The sequence below is a fragment of the Mytilus galloprovincialis genome, chromosome 1, assembly GCF_965363235.1.
Source record: "Mytilus galloprovincialis chromosome 1, xbMytGall1.hap1.1, whole genome shotgun sequence".
NCBI lineage: Eukaryota > Metazoa > Mollusca > Bivalvia > Mytilida > Mytilidae > Mytilus > Mytilus galloprovincialis.
The window spans coordinates 27,014,185-27,020,184 of NC_134838.1; positions in this window are offsets into that span (position 1 = coordinate 27,014,185).

Here is a 6,000-nt window from a genome sequence, read left to right on the forward strand (position 1 = left end):
ATCTTTCAAGAACCATAACTCCTGAACGGTAAAAGTCAAAATCATCATTATTGGACTTGACCTTCATTTTGTTGTCTGTAACAACATAATAAAATTTGAAAAGCTTGGTTGAACGGTTCATGAGTAAATGCACGGACAATATTTAGTTGCTGCCCGGCCGCCCGCCCAACCGGTTGCCCGCTGTACATCCCCAAATCAATAACCGACATTTTTGTCACAAAAATCCGGTTAAAAATGAACGAACAACAAATATGTAACACATAAACAAACGTAAAACCACTGAATTACAGGCTCCTGATTTCATGTTTCTGAAACCACTTTCATAAACTTCAGTGATCTATTCATGCGCAATACACATGCATAAAAGGATCCCAGGATTTTCATCAAATTGAGATTGAAAAACAAATAAACATAACAGTAGACTTTTTTCTATTTAATGCACATATAACAGAAAAAAACAAGAATGTGTCCATATATAGTACACGGATGCCCCACTCGCACTATCATTTTACATGTTCACTGGACCGTGAAATTGGGGTCAATACTTTAATTTGGCATTAAAATTGGAAAGATCATATCATAGTTAATATGTGTACTAAGTTTCAAGTTGATTGGACTTCAACTTCATCAAAAACTACCTCAACCAAAAACATTAACCTTAAGTTTGCCACTTTTCTGTGGAAAGACTTATTGTTTTTGTTCTGATTATTATTATTATTAGGTCTTTCCACTTTTCTGTGGAAAGAACTATTGTATTTGTTCTGATTATTATTATTATTAAGTCTTTCCAATTTTCTGTGGAAAGACTTATTGTTTTTCTTCTGATTATTATTTTTTTTTTCCGCCACATTCTGAAATTTTTGTTTTCGCAATATGTCGCTTAGATATTTTGTATATTGTATCGTATAGTTTATACAGTTTTAAATCTCACCCTGCTAAGACGAACAATTTTCTTTGTAAGAGTTATCTCCCTATTCACTGTTTATCATCTGTGTGCATCTCCTTCGTAACAAAAAAAGTTATCGACAGAATTCTTTTTACAAATTGTTCGTTACATCCTCAGTAAATTTTGGCTAATTTGGATCGAAGCAATTCGATGAACTTTTATAGGAGTTATCTACCTTTACAAAATAAATTTGTCGGTATGTTTTTTTTAACTCATAAACAGTTAACCGTATAACCCTGGAATGTTTTAATTTGCGACTCCTAGGTCAGAACTAAGAAAATGAGGTCAAGGTCAAAGGTCAAAGTCAAGTTCTCAATTGTGACTTTTGCTTGTTTTTGCATTTTCTCCGACACTTTGAGAGATACATATAAAAGAACCCCAAGATTTCAATTTTTGTTAAAATCAGACTAAGTTTAATTTTGGACCCTTTGGACTTTAGTGTAGACCAATTTGAAAACAGGACCAACCAGGTGCTCCGCAGGGCGCAGCTTTATACGACCGCAGAGGTCGAACCCATAACAGTTGGGGCAAGTATGGACAAAACATTCAAGCGTGATACAGCTCTGAATTTGGATTGTGATCAAATTTTTGACATTACATGGTTTTTTTTTACACAAAACAAATGTCAAGATTTTACAAATCAATCAAAGACTTCTTCTTCAAACTTTTTAAATCTAAAATTAAATAGTTGATCATGACACAGCATAGGTTTCTGACACAGAACGAATGTGGTCTAATGAACTTAAAAGTTTTTTTTGCCTTTGAGCAATTCACTATGCTGTTGAATATTAATCCTCTCAAAAAAATGTTTGAAGAAATTTTCTTTTTATTTATGAAATCTGAAATGAGAAAAATTTAACCCCCCCCCCTTTTTTCACATCCCCGTTTCCCTTTTTCCAAAACTGATATCAATTCAAATTTCTAATGGAGTTTGCAACAATAACTACTCTTTTAAATACATCATAAAATATTAAAATGTAAAATATAGTGCTTGTTATCACTGAATGGTAAAGATTGGTTGGTAGTAAAAGTGAATACATTGTTTATTGTATAAAACAATAAAAAAAACTTCATCAGCAACATTTTATATTGGCAAATTTCCAATGAAGTTATTTACATAAAATTATTGGCAAATAAAAATAGAAAATGACATCATAGTCATGTCTGGCAAATGTCCAACATACATTATCTAAAAACATTTTAGATAAGATAAGGGAAAAAAAGCTTCATCAGCAACATTTTATATTGGCAAATTTCCAATGAAGTTATTTACATAAAGTTATTGGCAAATAAAAATAGAAAATGACATCATAGTCATGTCTGGCAAATTTCCAACATATAAAATCAACTACTATTCTATACAAAGAAAGATAACTCCAATTGAAAATTAATTGCTATTGCACAATACTGTGCAATTAGATATTTCTTGCTATTGTGCAATACTGTGCAATTGAAAATTTCTTGCTATTGCACAATACTTGATATGGAATCCTGATTTGGACCAACTTGAAAACTGGGCCCATAATCAAAAAGCAAAGTACATGTTTAGATAAAGCATATCAAATAAGCCCAAGAATTTAATTTTTGTTAAAATCAAACTTAGTTTAATTTTGGACCCTTTGGACGTTAATGTAAACCAATTTGAAAACGGACCAAAAATTAAGAATCTACATACACAGTTAGATTTGGCATATCAAAGAACCCCAATTATTCAATTTTTGATGAAATCAAACAAAGTTTAATTTTGGACCCCGATTAGGACCAACTTGAAAACTGGGCCAATAATAAAAAATCTAAGTACATTTTTAGATTCAGCATATCAAAGAACCCCAAGGATTCAATTTTTGTTAAAATCAAACTAAGTTTAATTTTGGACCCTTTGGACCTTAATGTAGACCAATTTGAAAACGGGACCAAAAATTAAGAATCTACATACACAGTTAGATTCGGCATATCAAAGAACCCAAATTATTCAATTTTTGAAAAAATTAAACAAAGTTTAAATCTGGACCCTTTGGGCCCTTTATTCCTAAACTGTTGGGACCAAAACTCCCAAAATCAATACCAACCTGAACCTTCCTTTTATGGTCATAAACCTTGTGTTTAAATTTCATAGATTTCTATTTACTTATACTAAAGTTATGGTGCGAAAACCAAAAAAAATGCTTATTTGGGTCCCTTTTTGGCCCCTAATTCCTAAACTGTTGGGACCTAAACTCCCAAAATCAATACCAACCTTCCTTTTGTGGTCATAAACATTGTGTTTAAATTTCATTGATTTCTATTTACTTAAACTAAAGTTATAGTGCGAAAACCAAGAAAATGCTTATTTGGGCCCTTTTTGGCCCCTAATTCCTAAAATGTTTGGACTAAAACTCCCAAAATCAATCCCAACCTTCCTTTTGTGGTCATAAACCTTGTGTTAAAATTTCATAGATTTCTATTCACTTTTACTAAAGTAAGAGTGCGAAAACTAAAAGTATTCGGACGACGACGCCAACGTGATAGCAATATACGACGAAAAATTTTTCAAATTTTGCGGTCGTATAAAAATGTAATATTTAAAAACTAAATAAAAAAAATTGTATAAATTAAAAACAAAGAAAAATTGTAAAAATTGAAAATATGAAAATATATGACCAAAAACAACTTTGAATAAGAAATATTTTGTTAATTTATATTTTGACAAAAATTATCAACATAAATTTATTAAAAAACATTTACCAGGCATGCGCCGGAAAGTAAACATCTGTACGTTGATGGTTTTCTGTAACAAAAGAAGAGAAGAAGAAATCCAACCCCCATAATAGATCATGAATTTATTTATTTATATTTATTTTATCAAATATTATAGGATGCCGAATTGACTTTAAATAGGTGCTGATTTGACTAGTTCCGATTTAACAAGGTGCCGATTTGACTTGAAGTTGTACCCATTATAAATTGCCTTCCGACAGAATTTCGGCTGTAAAATCTCGTCTCTGTCCACATTTCAGTCCTAACCTTTTGAAATGTGATGTAACATCCCCCTGGCAATCAAACAACTCTACTAAATGTGTGCCATGAAGATGTAAACATAAAACATAAATTGATAATGTTACAGACAGCATCCATGTTGTATACAGCGCCATCTATAAATAGTTCTAAAGGGAGATAAGGTAAACTTCTTCTTCTTCTTCCAAATTTTCACATCCTTTGTAGGACAACCACACCGTTACGGCGTGTAGAACAAAACCCACCACCATGAATGTAGGAATATAATATGTACACTATATATTGAATAATGATATCCTCCACTAATATATACAGGATCACTTTCTAGTTGCACAGAACGGGCAGATTTAATACTGCTGTTCCTCAATCCCAATCTTAACCAGCGCATACCAAATTTAAAGCACAGAGAACTTGAGAAAATACGTCGAGGAAAACGCACCAGAGAGGAAAACTGCACATTGGGACAATTCGTGCCAACAGGCCATAAGATTGAGGATTGAGGACGTATAGAAGAGGGACGAAAGATACCAAAGGGACAGTCTAACTCATAAATCTAAAACAAACTGACAACGCCATGGCTAAAAATGAAAAATACTAACAGACAAACAAAAGTATACATGACACAACATAGAAAACTAAAGAAAAAACAACACGAACCCCACCAAAAACTAGGGGTGATCTCAGGTGCTCCGGAAGGGTAAGCAGATCCTGCTCCACATTTGGCACCCGTCGTGTTGCGTATGAGATAACAAATCCAGTAAATAGTCTAATTCGGTAGGTCACATAGCTTGTAGTATGCATTCTTAGTTGCGTTAAAAATTGTTAGGCTAGTTACCGGACATATATACAGGGGGGATTACAGTGGCGGATCCAGAACTTTTCATAAGGGGGCCCGTTGATTGACCTAAGGGGGGCTCCAGTCATGCGTCAGTGATTCCTTATATAAGCAACCAATTTTTCCCACACAAAAGGCGGGCGGGCCCCCAGGCCCCCCTGGATCCGCCTATGGGTTATATATGTTTACGTAGTAAAATAGTAAAAGATAAATGTTGTAAAATAAATTACTTCACTCACATTCACACGGGTAAAAAGAATAACAAGCTTGCAGCATTTAAATCTAAAAATAGTTCGCTTTTCACAATATAGACTAAGGATCTAAAAGCTAAAACACTTTGTCTTCTTTTCATCAGAGACTCTGTTTTCATTAACTAAAATCGAATAAAACGTTCATAGTGTCTACATACTTAACCCACGCATAGAATTTGTCGTTTTACATCATAACATCTAATAAAAAGGTTTTTAAGATTTCATCGTATCTATATATTAGCACTTTGTGTGACGTTTACGATCTAGGCACGCACTGTATATGTAAAGCCAATTGTCATGTTTTTATTTACTTAGATCTAAAACTTAAAAACTTGTCTTCGTCTCAACTCGGCCGATTCCGTACCCTCATCTAGGAAGGAGCTAGAGTATCGGATTCTACCGAGGATTGTCGAATGCAAACCACCCTTCAGCTAATCAGAAAATGTTTCACGACTATTTTTCTGACTTACAGTGTTTTTTTTTTTTTTTTTTGTTTTTTTTTATAACCTTCTTCAGTTCAAATAATGATAACCTAGAATTTATTGTCGTTCTTTGCAAATCAAAGAACTGTGTTTTGTTTTTTTACAATTTTGGTATGGATACATACAGGATCATAAAGGAGGGGGAATAGGACCTTTATCGGGACTCCGGGATCGGGTGTTTTTAAACTCGGGATTTCGGGATTGACCCTTTCGGGATCCGGGAATCCTTTTTTTCGGATTTCGGGATGTCGGGATTTGCTTTATTTAAATTCGGGACCTCGGGATTTTTTTCAAGTCCGGGATTTCGGGATCAAGACCCCTCCTATCCCCCCTCATAAAGGGAAACTGATAATTTTTTGTATGATATGTGCTCATGTTTTTCAGCGATGATCCTTTTGTGCTGGGTTTTATACTGAATAAAATTAGTTAGTTTGTTTCTATACTTTTTTTTATTAAATGGCTATCCGCAATATGTTTAATAAGATCATTTAG